At 43.3% G+C, this 20,249-nt stretch overlaps 1 long non-coding RNA gene across 1 annotated transcript in view; it reads right to left on the reverse strand.

Annotated features, from left to right (window-relative positions):
- The window catches only part of LOC149749930 (uncharacterized), a 68,930-nt gene extending 49,458 nt beyond the window's left edge, over window positions 1-19,472 (reverse strand). Inside the window, exons 1-2 of the long non-coding RNA XR_016391836.1 lie at window positions 16,934-19,472; window positions 6,940-7,086 (exon numbers count right to left, since the gene is read on the reverse strand). This is a non-coding gene — a long non-coding RNA (uncharacterized LOC149749930). The remainder of the gene's footprint in view (window positions 1-6,939; window positions 7,087-16,933) is intronic.
- Window positions 19,473-20,249: the final 777 nt, after the last annotated feature.

Here is a 20,249-nt window from a genome sequence, read left to right on the forward strand (position 1 = left end):
AAGGAAGGAAGGGAAAGAAAAGAAAAGAGAAGAAAAGAAAAGAAAAGAAAAGAATAGAGAAAATGCCTGTTCACTCGAGAATGCCAAGTATGACCCTGGACAGAGCCACACTCATCCCAACATTGAGTGGCCCAAAGGGAAAATTAGAAATGAAGACGACTGAATATGTTGGATGAGGAATGAAGGTTCCATAATAAAACTCAGTGCCCGGGACTGCATCATTACAAAAACATTAGTAAGAGCATAGCATTTCTTAAAATGCCACTTTTGAAAGGGGATACAGTATATATAGGTGGCTTTCTCCCCTAAGTATGTTAAGGCATGGTGCCAAACTTACCCTCTTGCTAGAAATTTTTTTTTTTCCAATGGAGTTTAAACTCCCAGGTTGTAAACACTGGTCAACTGACGTAGACTAACCATACTATTTGGTGTATTGAATCAAAATTTTCTCCATTCTTTCCCTCTTCAGACACAAATAAGTCTTTGCTTTGGGCTTTGGCAACAAGCACTAGGTTCTGGGAACATAATTTTCTCTGGGATAATTGTACTTAGGGTCTGCAGTTGGCTTGCTTCCTAAATTTGGCAGCTTTAAAGCCAATGCCCCAGTGGGCCTGTGTACTGCCCTACCAAAGCCACCTCTGGTTATGCGGGCGCCAGCTGCCACCCACATTGATGCCTGTGCCCCTGCTGGCCTGAAATGGCATATGTGCTTTGGGGCAGCTTCAGGAGCAGAAACTGGTGGAAGAAACACACACAGAAGTGGGGCTGACACAGCGGATCCAGAGACATACCTAGAGCTTGGGAAAAAGAAAGGCTTTGGAGGGCGTCCTGGGGAGGCAGTGGTTGGCTGTAGCTCACTGTGGAATCATGGGCACTGATTGCAGAGGCCCCAGGAAATTTTTTTTCTTTTTTTTTGTTGTTGTTGTGTTGTGTTTTGTTATTGTTGTCTTATTTTTATTCTTTAATATATTTTTACTTTTCTATTTTTATTTTTTCTTGTTTTTTGTTTGTTTTCTTTTTTGCTACTTTTTGTTTGTTTTGTTTTTTGTTTGTTCTTATTGTTTTTTGTTGTGTTTTGTTTTTATCTTTTTTGGTCGTTTTTGTGTGTTTCTGTTCTCTTTGCTTCTTGTTTAGTTTGTTTTTTGTTTTGTTTTGTTGTTTTTCTTAGTTTTGTTTTTATTATTTGTTTTGGTTTTGTGGATGTTTTTGTTTGTTTTCTTGTTTTTTGCTTTGTTTTGTCTTTATTTGTTTTTGTTATTTGTCTTGGGGTATATGTATTTTCTTCTTTTTTTTGCCATGCCATGTGGCTTGCGGGGTCTTGGTTCCATGGCCAGGGGTTGGGCCTGACCCCTGTGGTGGGAGTGCTGAGTTTAGGCCACTGGATTGCCAGAGAATTCCCGGCCACAGGAAATATTAATCAGCTTGAGCTCTCCTGGAGGTCCCCAACGCAGCACCAAGACCCAGCTTCACCCAGCTGCCTGCAAGCTCCGGTGCTGGATGCCTCAGACCAAACAACCAGCAAGACAGGAACACAGCCCCACCCATCAGCAGAAATGAGACAACAGGGAAATATGATACAGATGAAGGAGCAAGGTAAAAACCTACAAGACCAAATAAATGAAGAGGAAATAGGATATCTACCTAAAAAAGAATTCAGAGTAATGATAGTAAACACAATCCAAGATCTTGGAAACAAAATAGAGGCACGGATTGAGAAGATATAAAACTATTTAACAAAGACCTAGAAGAACTACAGAACAAGCAAACAGTGATGAACAACACAATAAGGGAAATGAAAAATACACTAGAAGGAATCAGTGGTAGAATAACTGAGGCAGAAGAATGGATAAGTGAGCTGGAAGATAGAATGGTGGAAATTACTGCCATGGAGCAGAGTAAAGAAAAAAGAATTAAAAGAAATAAGTACAGAATCAGAGACTTCTGGGACAACATTAAACGCAACAACATTCGAATTATAGTGGTTCCAGAAGAAGGAGAGAAAGAGAAAGGGTCTGAGAAAATACGTGAAGAGATTATAGTAGAAAACTTCCCTAACATGGGAAAGGAAATAGTCAGTTAAGCCCAGGAAGCACAGAGAGTCCCATACAGGATAAACCCAAGGAGAAACACACCAAGACACATATTAATCAAGCTAACAAAAACCAAATACAAAGAAAAAATATTAAAAGCAGAAAGGGAAAAGCAATAAATAATCTACCAGGGAATCCCCATAAGGTTATCAGCTGATTTTTCACCAGAAATTCTGCAGGCCAGGAGAAAGGCAGGATATATTTAAAGTGATGAAAGGGAAAAACCTACAACCAAGATGACTCTACCCAGCAAGGATCTCATTCAGATTCAATGGAGAAATCAAAAGCTTTACAGGCAAACAAAAGCTGAGAGAATTCAACACCACCAAACCAGCTTTACAACAAATGCTAAAGGAACTTCTCTAGGTGGGAAACACAAGAGAAGAAGAATACATACAAAAACAAACACAAATCAATTAAGAAAATGGTAATAGGAACATACATATCGATAATCGCCTTGAATGTAAATGGATTAAATGCTCCAACCAAAAGACACAGACTGGCTGAATGGATAAAAAAACAAGACCCACATATATGCTGTCTACAAGAGACCTACTTCAGACCTAGGGACATGTACAGACTGGGAGTGGGGGATGGAAAAAGATATTCCATGCAAATAGAAATCAAAAGAAAGCTGGAGTAGCAATACTCATATCAGATAAAATAGACTTTAAAATAAAGACTGTTACAAGAGACAAGAAAAGATACTACATAATGACCAAAGGATCAATCCAAGAAGAAGACATAACAATTGTAAATATGTAAGCACCCAGCATAGTTGCACCTCAATATATAAGGCAAATGCTAACAGCCATAAAAGGGGAAATCGACAGTAACACAATAATAGTGGGGAACTTTAACACCCCATTTACACCAATGGATAGATCATCTAGACAGAAAATAAATAAGGAAACACAAGCCTTAAATGACACATTAGGCCAGATAGACTTAATTGTTATTTATAGGACATTCCATCTGAAAGCAGCAGAATACACTTTCTTCTCAAGTGCACACAGAACGTTCTCCAGGGTAGATCACATCTTGCGTCACAAATCAAGACTCAGTAAATTTAAGAAAACTGAAAACACATCAAGCATCTTTTCTGACCACAACATTATGAGATTAGAAATTAATTACAGGAAAAGAACTGTAAAAAACACAAACACATGGAGGATAAACAATATGTTACTAAATAATCAATGGATCACTGAAGAAACCAAAGAGGAAATCAAAAAATACCTAGAGACAAATGCCAACAAAAACACGACAATCCAAAACCCATGGGATGCAGCAAAAGCAGTTCTAAGGGGGAAGTTTACAGCAATACAATTCTACCTCAAGAAACAAGAAAAACCTCAAATAAACAACCTATCCTTACACCTAAAGCAACTAGAGAAAGAACAACAAAAAACCCCCAAAGTTAGTAGAAGGAAAGAAATCATAAAGATCAGAGCAGAAATAAATAGAGATGAAGAAAACAACAGCAAAAATCAATGAAAGTAAAAATTGGTTCTTTGAGAAGATAAACAAAATTGACGAACTTTTAGCCAGACTCATTAAGAAAAAAATGGAGAGGACCGAAATCAATAAAATTAGAAATGAAAAAGAAGTTATAACGTACACCACAGAAATAGAAAGGATCGTAAGAGATTACTAGAAGCAACTATACACCAATAAAATGCACAACCTAGAACAAATGGACAAATTCTTGGAAATGTACAACCCTCCAAGTCTGAACCAGGAAGAAATAGAAAATATGAACAGAGAAATCACAAGTAATGAATTTGAAACTGTGATTAAAAATCTTCCAACAAACAAAAGTCTAGGATCAGATGGCTTCACAGGTGAATTCTATCAAACATTTAGAGAAGAGCTAACCCTTCTGACACTGTTCCAAAAATTGCAGAGGAAGGAACATTACCATGCTCATTTTCGAGGCTACCATCACACTGATGCCAAAACCAGACAAAGATATCACAAAACACAATTGCAAGGCCAATATCACTGATGAACATAGATGCCAAAATCCTAAACAAAATACTAGCAAACCAAATCCAACAACACATTAAAAGGACCATACACCATGATCAAGGGAGCTTTATCCCAGGGATGCAAGGATTCTTCATTACATGCAAATCAATCAATGAGATACACCATTAACAAACTATAGAATAGAAACCATGTGATCATCTCAGTAGATGCAGAAAAAGCTTTTGATGAATTTCAACACCTATTTATAATAAAACCACTCCAGAAAGTGAACTTAGAGGGAATCTAACTCAACATAATAAAGGCCATATATGACAAACCCAAAGCAAACATCATTCTCAGTGGTGAAAAACTGAAAGAATTTCCTCTAAGATTAGGAAGAAGACAAGGATGTCCACTCTCACCACTATTATTCAACACAGTTTTGGAAGTCCTAGCCACGGCTATCAGAGAAGAAAACGAAATAAAAGGAATCCAAATTGCAAAAGAAGAAGTAAAACTGTCACTGTTTGCAGATGACATGATACTATACATAAAACATCCTAAAGATGCTACCCATTTACCCATTTACCATTTACCATGCCCATTTACCATTGCATCAGAAAGAATAAATTACCTACGAATAAACCTACCTAAGGAGGCAAAAGACCTGTACTCAGAAAACTATAAGATACTGATTAAAGAACTCAAAGATGACACAAACAGATGGAGAGATATACCATGTTCTTGGATTGGAAGAATCAGTACTCTGAAAATGACTCTACTACCCAAAGCAATCTACAGATTCAGTGCAATCCCTATCAAATTACCAATGGCATTTTTCATAGAACTAGAACAAAACAATTTACATTTAGTGTGGAAATACAAAAGACCCTGAATAGCAAAAGCAATTTTTTTTCTAGATTTTTTCTTAAATTTTTAAAAAAATTTTATGTTTAAGCAACACCACATTCCATGCAGGGTCTTACTTTCCGAACCAGGGATTGAACCCATGCCCCCTGCAGTGGAAGCGTACAGTCTTAATCACTGGACTGCCAGGGGAGTCCCGCAAAAGCAATCTTGAGGAAAAAAAATGGAGCTGGAGGAATTAGCTCCCTGACTTCAGACTATACTTCAAAGCTACAGTAATCAAGACAGTATGGTACTGGCAGAAAAACAGAAATATAGATCAATGAAACAAGATAGAAATCCCAGAGATAAACCCATGCACATATGGTCACCTAATCTATGACAACAGAGGCAAGAACATACAATGGAGAAAAGACAGCCTCTTCAATAAGTGGTCCTGGGAAAACTGGACAGCTACATGTAAAAGAATGAAATTAGAACATTCCCTAACACCATACACAGGATTAAACTCAAAATGGATTAAAGACCTAAATGTAAGGCCGGATACTATAAAATTCTTAGAAGAAAATATAGGCAGAACACTGACATAAATCACAGCAAGATCTTTTATGACCCACCTCCTAGAGTAATGAAAATAAAAACAAAAATAAACAAATGGGACATAACTTTTGCACAGCAAAAGAAATCATAAACAAAACAAAAAGACAACCCTCAGAATGGGAGAAAATATTTGCAAATGAGCAACTGACAAGGGACTAATTTCCAAAATATACAAACATCTCACGCAGCTCAATATCAAAAAACCAAACAACCCAATCCAAAAATGGGTGTAAGACCTAGATAGAGATTTCTCCAAAGAAGACATACAGATGGCCAACAAACACATGAAAAGCTGCTCAACATCACTAATTATTAGAGAAATGCATATCAAAACTACAATGAGGTATAACCTCATACCAGAATGGCCATCATCAAATAATCTACAAACAATAAATGCTGGAGAGGGCATGGAGAAAAAGGAACTCTCCTACATTGCTGGTGGGAATGTAAATTGATACAGCCACTGTGGAGAACAGTACGGAGGTTCCTTCAAAAACCAAAAATAGAGCTACCATATGACCCAGCAATTCCACTCCTGGGCACATACCTGGAGAAAACCAGAATCTGAAAGGATGCATGCATCCCAGTGTTCACTGTAGCACTATTTACAATAGCCAGGATATGGAAGCAACCTAAGTGTCCATCAGCAGAGGAATGAATAAAGATGTGGTGGGGCTTCCCTGGTGGCGCAGTGGTTGAGAGTCTGCCTGCTGATGCAGGGGACACAGGTTCGTGCCCTGGTCCGGGAGGGTCCAACATGCCATGGAGCAGCTGGGCCCATGAGCCATGGCCACTGAGCCTGCACGTCCGGAGCCTGTGCTCCGCAACGGGAGAGGCCACAATGGTGAGAGGCCTGCGTATCACAAAAGAAAAAAAAAAAAAAGATGTGGTACATATATATGATGGAATATTACTCAGCCATGAAAAGGAACGAAATAGTGCCATTTGCAGAGACGTGGATGGACCTAGAGATTGTCATACAGAGTGAAGTAAGTCAGACAGAGAAAAACAAAAATTGTATAATATTGCTTATATATGGAATCTAGAAAAATGGTATAGATGAACTTATTTGCAACACAGAAATATAGTTACAGATGTAAAGAACAAAGTTATGGTTGCCAAAGGGGGAAGTGGGGGGTGTTGGGATGAAGTGGGAGATTGGGATTGACACATATACACTATTGATACTATGTATAAAATAGATAACTAATGACAACCTACTGTATAGCACAGGGAACTCTACTCAGTGCTCTGAGGTGATCTAAATGGGAAGGAAATCTAAAAAAGAGTGCATATATGTATACATATAACTGATTCACTTTGCTGCACAGCAGGAACTAACATTGTAAAGCAATTATACTCCAATAAAAATTAATTAAAGAAAATAAAGCCAATGTTGTGATACTCTTACCTTTCATTGAACACGTTGGGCTTTTTAAAGGCAGGGTATATGAGAGCCTAGTTCAACCTGTGGTATGAGGTGAGCCACACCTTCCAGAGGACATCCCAGTCTGCAGCTGCTGACCAACACTCACTCTACCCAGGCACTGAGGACCGTCTAGTGATAGCAAAATCAGACATTAGGGAGGAAGAAGAATGTTAAACTTCTATTTCTCTGGACTTTTAACATGCAAGGGCAAAAACTTTTAGATATTTTCTTTTGGGCTATAATAAGAATTTTGGATTTTGATCTCTTTAGGATTTAATCTTCAAATTTTAATTTGTCAGGAGGAAATTCATAATGGGATGGGGTTTATATTCAAATTTGAAGCAACACTATATTATTGGAAATTTACTATTTAACTAAAATAATAAGGTATTTAATACAAATACATAATGGATTATCTCCATATCATTGAAGAACCTCTGACAATATGGGTGGATGTAATTGGGTTGGAAAATAGAAGAGGGAGTGAGTATTCAGCCTTGAATACAGATTGCCCTAAAGAAAAGAATTTATATATTTAAACTACTCTAGACCATATTAAAGGATGCAAAGCTTGTTAATTAATTTAATGAAGCTGGCTTTATCTTAATATCAAAATCTGATATAAGGATAACAAGTAAAGACATACAGCCAGTTCCTGTTATTTTCTATAAAACTGCCATAACACTGAATTAGTTAATACTGAACTCCTAGGGGAAATACATGGTCAGGTTCCTGTGAGACTCTGATCATAACATTTTGTCAGCTGATCAGTGCATAAACTTGTTTTATGTGTGTTTATGTTTAGAGAAACCTTGTTTAATATATATCGTTGATTCATTAACACTGAACTCACAACCAACTCATGCTTATAACTCATGCCTGAATGAAGCTTTTCTAATACACAGGTTTTCTCTTTAAGGCACATCATGGCCTTTTTGCACCTTGGCACATTGGATGACACTTCAGCACTATGCTTAGGTGTCATTTTAAACAGCAAAATCATCAACAAAAAGCACAAAAATACATGCACAAAAAGCATGGCACTAAATATACCATGACAAGGACAATTGTTTACAAAGTGTTGCTTGGTTCAACGTCAGCTGGGAACTTGAGCATCAGGTGACTCAAATTTTTTGCCTCTTTGCATATGTCTGTGAATGATGGAGAAAGCACAGCCATATTGATTGGAGATTACTAATACATTTTAGTGAGTAGGTGAGTTTGCAAATATGGAATCTGTGAACAAGGAGGATTATTATTGCCTGCATGGCAAAATGTCATTCATATTAGCAGCAGAGTCCTAATTGTGGACTAATAACCCAAATGAAGACAACTATAAAACAGTATTAGAGGGCATTAGACAAGATCTGAATAAATGGAAAGATCTTAATCTCACATATTTCTGGATGGGAAGACTTAATCACATAAGATGTAATTTCAATCAGAATTTCAGTAGGCAGTTTTTTAATAGACAAAGTTTTTGTGTAAAAATCAATATGCTAAAGTTGCCCCAAAATCTTTAGAAAAAATAAGAGACTATTAAATTTTACTATGAAAGTACTGTAAACAAAACAGTGTAGCATAGGCACAGGAATTTTCAAAAGAGAGTTTAGAAACAGATCCATGGAATTTAATATATGACCCCATGGTATCCTGGCTCACCGGAGGCTAGTGTGATGTTTACAGACAACATTGTCGTGATTGGCCTTACATATCAGAAGAAATAAACCAAGACCCAAACCTCACATAATACACACAAAAATGAATTTAAGATGGATGAGTTAAAGTTTTTTATCTTTTTAACAGTAAATATTTTAAAAGAAAATTTAAGACACATATTTTATAACTTTGGGTGCCATAAGCCAGAATCCATGAAGAATTGACTACCTAAAAATGAAAAAATCTCTCTGTGTCAAAGGACAAGTTTAAGAGCAAAATTAAAAGACAAACAAGTCTGGGAAAAAACATTATTAACATATGCAAAAGACCAAGTGTTAATGTTATTCGACTTTTGCAGATTCATAAGGAAATGAACCTAATATGGATGAGAGCAGGCATTCACAAAAGAGAAAATATCTATGAAATGACCAGTAGACATATACAAATATGGTCAACCTGACATACAGAAATGCAGATAAAAAGAACAATAAGATCATTTTATGCCTATCAGAGGAGAGGAAGGAGAGGAGAAATAACCTGTGATCACAGAAATGTGAGAAAACAGGCACTTTACTCCTGGTGGAAGACTTGTTATTGTAATTTTTGAAAATAACATAACAATATTTATTAAAATACCAAATGTCCATGCTCATAAACACTCTTAACCCATTCACAGTGATTGCAGGAATCCATCCTGTGGAAATCAAAGCAGCATTTTAATTTACATTAGCATATATTTACTTATCTATTGCTGCCTTGTTTACAATAGGAAAAGAGACTGGAAACAACTTGAATGTCCACCAGTAAACAGTGTAGCCATACATGGAATAGTCTGCATCTGTGAAAAAGAAAGTCCATAGACTTTTTCTTTTAACGCAGTGGCTCTTTCCCAAGATTACGCCTTTAAGACCTTGTGAGATCTTGCTCTAAATTTCTCTAGAAATTTCCTTGGCCTTGCAGTGCTGGCAGAGCTTCAGATAGGATAGTATTAAGGAAAAATTGTGTTTGTGATCCTGCACTTAGTAGCAAAACAGGTGTCTCTCTCTGGGGCCACCCACACGATCCTGCTTATGTACTTAACGGGTTGACAGCTTTCCCCCCTGTAGCCCCAAGAGGCAGAGGAAATGGCATCATCCTTCTACCAAACCATTTTGGGTTTCACAGGCCCTGGTGTGCATTGCCCCAGATCCTTAGAAATATGACCACTTGGGTGGAACCACGTTAAAAAAGGTTTTTTTTTAATGATTTAAGAAAACCCTGGGGGAGAGGGTAGGTGGGGATAAAAAGCACAACATGGGGTTTCAATAACATCTTGAACCTATAACTCTGTGAAATATTGTCTTTGAGCCATTAATGAAACCCACATTGCACCAGTGGCCTTGATGTTGAACACAGAGGGGGAGGACCAACTATTACTGTCCCTTGGAGCTCTGTACTCATGCTCTTGTTCTCTTTTGTACTTGAAGATAATTTCTGGAGCTCCCATTGCTTTTGTGATATTTCTCCTGGGAAGAACTGGTTTAGAAATTCAAGTCGTGCTCGACTATATGTCCCATGCCTGCCACTGCCACCTGTGTAGCATGAATAACTTTTGGTGGACCCTGTCCCTGGCCTGCTCTCCCCAGTTTGGGTTGATGAGAATTCCTGCAGAGCCTAAACCTTTAGGATCAGCCCAGTGCAACAGCAGTTGCACTTACAAAATAGTAGAGGTGCACAGGCCCTAAAGGAAATTGGAAATCTTGGAAATCAGATTTCTAGGCTGGTAGAGAATTTAGAGGGGTTTTTTTTTTTCAATTTATTTTTTTAAAATCCTCCCCCATTTACAGACTGAAATGAAATATGAATTCAAGACAGGAAGACTTATTTTAAGCTTCAGATGGTTACTCTGGACCTGGGTGCCCCTCAGGCCGTGCTTCTCCAGTGTGGTCTGTGGACCAGTTACTACCAATCACGGGAGCTTGTTAAAAATGCAGATTTCACAGAGACTCCAATTTGGTAGGTCTGGAAAGGGACCCAGAAACTTGGATTTTAAAGTCTTCCAGGTGATTTGTACGTTCTCCAAACTGCAAGAACCACAGCACTGGGCTTGGTCTACCTGCCCGGAGGTGCTTCCTCTCCACTGATGAGGCTGCTGGCAGCCGCATCCGAACTTGTTAAGACAGCTGAGATTTAGAAGATGAGCCCTTAAGCCACCCAAGATATTTCCATTGAAAGGCAGAGTTGTTCTTCCTAATAGTTAAAGGATTGTGACTTGTAGTGCTACTAAAATTAATACTGACACTTTGCCTTAGTTCTGTGCCTGCATAAGCAAATCAACGATTCTGCCCATCTAGGGAGGGAGCCATTCTCCTGGGGCTGAGGTGATTTGATGCTTTACCTTCTGCCTGCAGAGGGTGCGAGATGCTGGCATCTGGCAAGGTTGGGTGAGAACAGGCAAAAATGGCTGGTATTTGTGTAGAAAAGCAGATCGTACCTTTTGAATCTGATGGAAACCAGGGACATCCTCCCCCGAAACATTTATATACACAAACTTTTGCATACATTTCTGAAGACATAAGAAGCTCCTGAACTCAAATTTAAGAACCCAAGCGATCCTAAGAGAGAGTCTTTTCTACTTTGACTCTAGAGACTCACCCAATTAAATTCTAGTGGTTCTGGAATTGAAAAGAGCTAATTTTCAAGAAAACAATGGCTAGGGTAGCAGCAACAAATTTTGTAAAATGCTGATAATTGTTGAAGCTGGGCGATGGTTGTATAACGGCTCATTATTCTCTTTGGGGTAAGGTAATTCTGTAGTAAAAATGGGGAAAAAATGAAATATCTAATTTTCTTTTATCCAGTTTATCCATTTGGTATCTCAGTTACCAAGGGAATCTTGGGTGCCAACTGAATGTCAGTGAGGACCAATCAAGTCACATTGATAAAATACAATTCCCAAATTTTGCAGCCGTAAGTACCCTGTATTACACACCAAATGTCAGGTTTCCACTTGTAATTTATAACCTGTTCTACTTTCCATGGGGGCTAGTATCAGTCAGCTACTGTGAAACACTGCCACATAACACGCCATCCCAAAACGTGGTGGCATAAAAAAATAAACTTTTTTTCTGGATCATGTATCTGCTGGTCAGCTGGTGCTGCTTCAAATTTAGGCCAAATGGGGCAGCTTGGATGATTTCAGCAGTTCAAGCATCTTCTAGGTGTTTCTCGTTTTCCTGGGACTGTTCAGTTACCCAAGGCATGTTCTTCTCATGACACAGGCTCAAGAAAGCAAGCCTCTGCTTGCATCATGTTGCTAATAGCCTGCTGGACAAAGCAAGCAACATAGCAGAGCCCAAAATCAAGGGAAGAAGAACATTGCACTTAGAAGGAAGAACAAAAAGTCACATGGCAAAGGGACTGGACACAGAGTGACCAACAATCTCTTTACCATAGGGCTAGCCCATTCCAATAAAAGGAAGTGGGAAGTGACCCCAACCTCTGTTTCAGGCAGGTCTCCCTGCAAAAGGGACCGCAGGAAGCCCTCTCCCCAGACCAGATTTCCCTTGGCTTTGGCAAGACCATTTCCAACCCTGGCTCTCCAATCTCCTAAAATTATTACATCAGTGAATAGACAGTTATGCTACATGAAATCCAAAAGGCTATCAAATTGGATCCAGACACCTAAAAGACATATACGCACATTAACAGCGTGGACGCGTATATGAAAACCCCGCCAGGTCTGTGTTATCAGGAAGCTGTCAGAAGTCTGAACAGGCAGGCTTACATCAACCAAGAAGCTCGAAATCTTACCCTCCACTGTTAACAGACATTGTGGGAAGTCCATTCTCTTTTGGTAAAGTTGCTTTTCCTTAAGGATTTTGCTTTTCCTTAAAGGATTAAAAAAAGGCCCCAAACTTTAAACCTGAAATTAAGGTTTTTTTTCTTCTTCTTGTCTACAACCTGTCCCAGTTAATGAAAGGATTTTTAGTCACTAGGAGGCTAAAGTCCCTCAGAAAACTCCCCTCATAAAAAAAGATATAGCAATTTTCCTTTGGGGACTTGCTGTTGGAGACTTCCATACCCAATAAATTATTACCTTTGAATTTAGACAGGACAAACATCTGTGCAAAAGCACAGAAATAGTTATCATTCTCTTCTAATGTGGAACATAAGGCTTATTTGTCCCATCTATTAAAGGTAAAGCTGATGATAAAAATAGCCCCAACTCTCCACTCCCTGGATGCACACACTGCAGTGTGATTTAGAAGTGACCTCCTCCCACCAAGACACGGAGCCTGTTTCTGCACCTCTGGAATCTGGGCCAACTTTTGTGATTTGTTTTAGCCAACAGAATGCTCTAGAAGAATAAGGTACCAGCCTAAAGCCTAAAGAGGCTTTGTGTGCTCCTGCCCAGCGGCCGTATGAACCAGCCAGGCTATCTGGGTGAAGGACGGACGAGAGGCCATGTGGGGCAGAGGTGGCTCCTCCCAGCTGACCCCGCTGACCTGCCGACTGACCACATGAGCCCCGCTGAAGTCAGCCATGCCTGCCTGGATCAGCAAAGATGCCCAGTGGACCCAGAGAACTTGAGCAAAAATAAATGTCTATTGCTTGATGCCCCCCCTAGGGTTTTGTGGTAAGAAATAGAGGGTATAGGAGGAGTGAGGGAGACCCATAAGAAATGAACCTACTGAACAGAGGGAATGATTTTTTCTTCTTGGTGGAATTAGGTGACCACGGGGACCAGCTTGAAGGGGAGGACATCGGCAGAAAGAAGATGAATTTGTTAATGTTATTGTACCCCTGGATTAGTTCATGCTTCCCGGAATAGCAGATTATTTATTCCACAATATTTTACAAATATTGAAGTGCGGGCTTCTCAGATGAAATAAAACTTTTAAGCAGAAGGCCACTGGTTAAGCTGGTTAACTGCTGATTAAGCTTAGGGACAGACTGAGTGTAGGGGAAGGGTGGTGAAATGGGTGGGGGGACTGGCTAGAACCTAAGCCCTTACTTACTACATGCACATGCCTGCTTCTTTTGCCAGAAGAGTTCAAGATGGTCCTTTCAACTGACCTTGGTCCTTGAGAGACTCTTCATGGGAGCCACGACTTAGCACGGCCAAGTAGTGTTACAGGTGCCCTGTTCTCTATGGCACTGGCATTCTACGTAGGCCTTAGATAAACTGGTGGGCTTTGCCTCCTGCAATGATGCAAAGTCTAGCGTAAGATCAGGTATTTTCCTCCCCAAAGACTAATTCCCAATGCTGGTTAACTCCTCAGCTCTTCTTGATGATGGAAGACAGACAGGTCTGGAAAGTGAGGTTGCAATTTTAGCAAGTCAGACTTCTTCTGAGTCTCCTACGTGGAGAGGTCTATCAAGCAAGCCCACCGCTGCCCGTGAGCTCCCGCCTTCCAATCCAGCTGGCTTCATGCAAGTCTAGCACAGAGTCACCTGCTCCTTGCTCCACGTACCAACTTCCACCCCACGCTGGCCACCATGAGAAGATAGCAAAGCCTTCTCTCCTGTGTGGGTGACTCTGTGCCCTGTGTTCTCTGCCCAGTAATCTGGGAGCAATACATTTCTTGTATGTTTAAGGCACTTCATACTTTAAAAGTGCTTTCAATCTCTTAATTCATTATATCGTAAACATAAAAATGATTCACTAGGACAGAAACGTCTTCTTATTTAATAGACAAGGGAAACTGAAACACTAATGCTCAGGGGTGACTCAGGAGTCTGGCAGCTTCATGTGTGACACTGACTCAGCTCATAAACTTGTTAGCATAGTGCTAATCTCGAAAGGTTGCTGCAGAAGACATCTTCCCAGAGAACTTCTGCAATCTTCCTGGAGTGGCTCTTTTACTTTGCTCACAAGAAGCTTTCTGTTTTGATGCCTTCAAGTGAGTGACAGCAGAAGAGAGGGAACGGGTGTATTTTCATGTCACTGAGTCTGATGACAAGTAATTGGTTCCACAGGTGCTGTTTTCCTTGACCTTTCTCCACGTGGAGCTCTCAGGAAATTCTATTACTATCGATCCCCTCCAGTTTTAATGCTGTAATGATGTCGTTTCCATTCGCAAGGGAAATGATTATGTGCCCTCTGCACTGTGTGAATACATATGTACATATTTACATACATATACTTGTTGTCCTAGTAGAGTTCTCAATACAGTTAAAATGGTCTGTGAATGTCTTTCCAAAGCCCCTTCTAGGTGCATCCAACAGCATACTGTAAATCAGACTTTTCTTTTTCACTTGTTTGTTGGTATTTGGTTTTTTTTATATAAATTTATTTATTTTTTGGCTGCATTGGGTCTCCATTGCTGCATGCAGGTTTTCTCTACTTGCGGCGAGCGGGGGCTACTCTTCGTTGTGGTGCGAGGGCTTCTCATTGTGGTGGCTTCTCTTGTTGTGAAGCACAGGCCCTAGAGCGTGTGGGCTTCAGTAGTTGTGGTGTGCGGGCTCAGTAGTTGTGGCTCGCGGGCTCTAGAACACAGGCTCAGTGGTTGCGGCGCATGAGCTTAGTTGCTCTGCGGCATGTGGGATCTTCCTGGACCAGGGCTCGAACCCGTGTCCCCTGCATTGGCAGGAGGATTCTTAACCACTGTGCCACCAGGGAAGTCCTGGTATTTGGTTTTAACGTGCTGAGTATTCTGAATTACACAAAAGAGATTCCTAGAGAAGAGGTTTCTTCTCTTTCTGTTTTCTCTCCCCCAACCATCCCCCTACCTTCTGAAGAGCTCTTTTTCAATGTAAGAAGTCAAAAGCTTCCTGTGTTATTCTTTGGATGTCTCCCCTCAACGTTCAGACATTTGTCTGGGCCAGAAGAAGAGTTGAGGGGGCTCCCTCCAGACTGGCAGCCAGCTTTCAAAGTCTCCCCTTTCCAAGTAGAGAAATAAATTAAAGCTGACACTAGGAGTGTGTGAACGCCCACTGCCTTTCGATTTGGCTCTCGCATGCTTATTTATTTTTGCTCCACGGCAAAAAGATTTATGACCCCTAATTATAAATTCTGACACTCTTGTGCTACATGGATGCACTTAGATTAATTTTCACTTTCTGATGGCTTTGAAGAGCTTTCCTTTTCAATTCTAAACCCTCAAGGGCAACAAGGGTCCCTTTTGAAAGAGGGTCTGGCAGGTGCCACTGCCTTCAAAGGCTATGTTTTCATGCCTTGGGCTTAATCAGGGCCCAGGGATTGATGGATGGGTAGTAACCTCGGCCACTGCTTTATTTACTTTCTTGGTCCTCTTCTCTTTTAGAGAATTGAAGTGAATATGTGAAAAATGTGCTTCTAAATAAAAGCTGGCAAGCAGAGTGTCAGCCTCGAAATAACCTTTTTAAGACATTTCAGGAAAACAAGAATACTTCAGTATTTGAAATTTTAAAAAGATAACAGCTGATGGCTGATTTGGCTGCAAGCATGGTGATTTTGCAAAACAGAAAAACTGACGTGAACTTCATGAGCAATACATCTGAACCAACATAGGATGACGTAAGACCTTTTGGTTTCCTTCTGCAAATGCATAGCTTATGGCATTTCTTCAACAGTAAGCAAGGAGAGAGGTTGGTCTGATGGGTGGCGCAACAGCTGTAGAACTTGGAATCAGCCCAAGTCCCAAGGGTTGCAGGAAGAATAGAGGTTCACCCTGTAGGGTTAGGGGTGCAGTAAAGGACTTGAGCGCCATCTGAAAATCCAGGCATATTCTGGAACCCGGGCAGGATTCTTAGCTCATCCCTTCCTCCCTCCCCACCCAGGCCCGACTTCCATTTACACCTTTTTGGTGTGTGCACCCGATTCTTGGGGCATGGGGTGGTAGTGGCGGCACCTAGAGTGTCACCTCTCACACTGGGAAGCAGGGCACCCTGAGGGTAGCATCAACGTTGTCAGGTCAATGTGTCAGAGGGTTGGATTTTTACTCAGAACACTGTTAGGGGAAAGCAAAATAGCTTAATTGATAAAATATTTTAAAACATTATAATTTCTAAATTTCATTTTAGTTAGCTAATTAAATGATAGAAACCTGTTTCTCGCAGCTCTGGGAGCTGGAAGGCTGAGATCAGGGCGGCAGCACAGCAGCAGACTTCTCCTTGTGTCCTCACATGGCGCAACAGGCTAGTGATTTCTCTGGCGCCTCCTGTGTAAGAGCGCTGACTCCATGCGTGAGGGCTCCACCCTAATGATTTAAGCACCTCACAAAGCCCGCCCCCCCAATGCCATTCCCTTTGGGGGTCAGAATTACCACATATGAATTTTGGGGAGACACAAACACTTCCGAGCACAGCACCCACCCAAATCGTACTCATTCTTCAAGACCAGAGTACCACCTACCTCCTCCTGACGCCCTTGTGAACGAACTCTGGTCACCAGGGGCTCCCTCCACGGAACTGGGAGCGCATGGGATTCCCTCAGAAGAGCACGCCTTTAATGGAAGCTACAGACATTTCTTTTCAGACTTTCCATATGTCTCCTCTTAAAAGCTCCAGAGGCAGCCGGTCCTTTCATTACCTGAGAACCTTCCGGGCAGCAGCTTCCATGAGGTGGGCACTGCCCCAGGAGGCGGGGCATGGACCTCCGGCTGGCTCCCACTTTTGCCACGTACCGAAGCCTCGCTTGCGGTAATCTCTAAATTTCAAAACAGGCCTTGGCGTGTCATGGAACAGGAAGGTAAATCCACGTTAACACGTAGTACAGTCTCAGCCTGAAGTGAACGGGCTGCTTTCCCGGGGGGCGCCCTCACTCGCTCCGGGGGGTGGCAGCGCTCTTCTTTCCTGAGAGGCAGTGCCGTGTGTCTGCAGCCTGTTCAGCACGTGAGCGGCGGGCAGGCAAGCGAAGCTCCGTCGGCGCCCCCCCGTCGCCCGCGTGACCCCCTGAACCACCGCTCCCGTTCCCGCCCGAACTGTCCCCAGCCCGTCCGTGCAAGAGTCGTCTTCCGCGAAACCGGTCCCTGGGGCCAAAGAGGTTGGGGGCCGCTGGTCTAGGACACTTGCTGTGGCTGCCCCCCAGCCCGGCTGGGTGAACCGGGCTGAAATGAGCTTCCTCGCTGAGGAAGGTCACTCCGTTTGCCAACATCGGTAAAGCCGGCCTTGCTGGAACTGGAGAGGCCACCCTTCCCCCTCTTCCTCCCCACGTGCTCCGTCCTAAGCTTTACTGCCAAGCCGCGGTGGGGAGCCTGTCGCCGCGCCGGGCTGCCGGCTTCCTGGAGGGTCGCTCCAGCCCTCAGGGTTCCTGCCCGGCTTGTCCACGGGTCCCTTCGGACGAAGCGAGGGGCTGCCACGGGGGGACGTCCGAAGACCCCCGCTCACCAGAGCAGGAAGCCCGACGTCGTGAGTCGTCGCCGCCCGAACTGGGGTGTTCCTGTTCTCATCACACGTTCCCGCGAACCCGGTAGGCGGGTCAGCGATTCTCTTCAGGCGCCAGCTGAGGCCGGCGGCGTCCTGCTCCCTGCAAGCCCGCCGGTGACGTCCCAGGACTCGGGACAAACCCAGGTCCTCGCCGCGGCCCGCGCGACCCACGGGACCGGGCTCCCTCCGGGCCGCCTGCAGAGGCCCGCTTCCCTCTTCCCCGTCTGCGCGGCGTCGCGGGGCTGCCGAACGTGCCTGTGGGCCGGCCTCGCGCGCCGCCCCGCGCGCTGCCCGGGCTCCTGAGCCGCGCCCGCCGCCTCCCGCTGCCCGGGCACAGCGGCTGAGCGACAGGGAGCGGGTGGGTGAGCGGCCGCCAAAGAGCGAGAACTGACGCACCTGCCGGGGGGTGGAGGAGGGTGGCCGTCAGAGCCCCGCTGCCCCGCGTCCGCGCTGCGAAGGGGAGCCTCGGGACCGGACGGGCGCGCCTGCGCGCTGCTCTGGTGGAGGCCCGGGCCTCCCGGGCAGCGCGGCGACCCGAAGCGCCACGGAGCGTTTCCCCCCGTTGCCCGGAGCTAACCCGGGAACCAGCTCGACTCCACGCGGAGGACACGGCGAGAGAAGGGGAACCGCGTGGGGCTGGGGGGCCGCCCGGCCGGGCCCCGCGGGCTTCAGTGCCACAAGGCTTTTTACACCTGAGTTCGCGGACTTTCCCCCTTTTATCCCTCTTTCTTACCTGTTTTGCTCTTCGCTTGGGGTTTTGTGGGTTTTTTGAAAAGTATTAAGAAGTTCTCCTCACCAAATACACTGATTATTTTCAACTCGCATTTGCTGTCCCCGCTCACATCCCCCCCGCCCCCCAGTTGTTCATGTTCCCACCTCAAACGTGTCCTTTCCTACATGCCTTTGTCTCTTCTCGTCAGACGGCGATGATTCCTGCGTGTGCCATGGGAGGTAAGCCGGTCCTCCTAGGTTAGCCCAGCGCGGCGTCATGGCTGCCGCTCACGGCGCATGCGCCCGCACACGAGGTCGTCATCCCAGGTAGACGGCGTGCTTGAGCCGCTCACTTCTCAGGAGGGTTCCGCAGACAAATCAGACCCAGCCAGGCTCTGCCAGGTACGTTTCTGCTTCTCCTTAAACTCTGTGGGCACTTCCAGGGAGACATCTTCTGCGAGTTTCCGCTTTATTTAAATCAGCTTCTGAAAATGGTGGCGGCAGGAGCCGTCGGAAGCTCGGTCAGTTCCTCTGCCCCTCTTACCTTGCCCAGAGCCGAGCGCACTGAAACAAAGCTAAGTACGGCCTAAAGGTTTAAGAGCTGCTTGAGGTTTTACATGTTCTCACCTGGGAAAAGCAGTTGTTCCTTACCCCGTTCTTAGGGCTCTGCTTCTGTGCGGTGGTTCTTTTTAGCTGTCTCAGCCTCAAAGTGAATGAAGCCCTGAGGTGACCCAACCCTGTCCTCTCTTGGAAAACAGAACTCAACGGAATAAGTTTTCAAGATCCTACTGGCTTGATTCAGTGAATCGGGCGGCATCCAATCTAGCAGAGAGAAATGAAAGACTTTTTTTTTAAATCGAAGTATAATTGATTTACAATATTGTGTTGGTTTCAGGTGTACAGCACAGTGATTCAGTATTTTTGCAGATTATATTCCACTATAGGTTATTACAAGGTAATGGGTATATTTCCCTGTGCTGTACAGTATATCTTAGCTGCCTATCTATTTATACATAGTAGTTTGTCTCTCTTAACCCCATGCCACTAATGTGTCCCTCCCCACTTCCCTTCTCCTTTGGTAACCTCGAGTTTGTTTTCTGTGCCTGTGAGTCTGTTTCTGTTTGGCAAATATCAATACATTCAAAGTGAAATGAAAGGAGAAGGGAGTGGAAACAGGGAGGCAGAAAAGTGGGTTCATTGTGGAAAGGTCACTTTCCTTTAGGGGATGGCAGGGGTCGATCAGGCCTAGTGCTGACCAGGTGAAACCTGATTGGACTGGTTTCACATTCCATTTCTGGGAGAGGCTAAAACTGTAAATAAGCCTCAGTGGGGGTGATGTGGGGTGTAGCATAAGTGGCTCCATTTGGGGCTGCTGTCTTGTTCTTAACACCTCCATGCCTTGATTACTTGTACATTTCAAGAAAAGGACTTACTGCCCTGAATCATAGAGAGACTTCAGTTATGGCCAGTTAGAAAACACTACTTCTCTGGACCAAGAGTTCAAGTTCCAGCTGCTAGACTGATACATGAATTCCTCATTAGCCAACTGCCACCCTCCAGTTGGACGGAGGACAGCGTGCTAGAGTTCACCA

Source organism: Delphinapterus leucas, chromosome 2 (genome assembly GCF_059928025.1).
Source record: "Delphinapterus leucas isolate spDelLeu-1000000601 "Yukka" chromosome 2, BTC_Dleu_Yukka2, whole genome shotgun sequence".
Classification (NCBI taxonomy): Eukaryota; Metazoa; Chordata; class Mammalia; order Artiodactyla; family Monodontidae; genus Delphinapterus; species Delphinapterus leucas.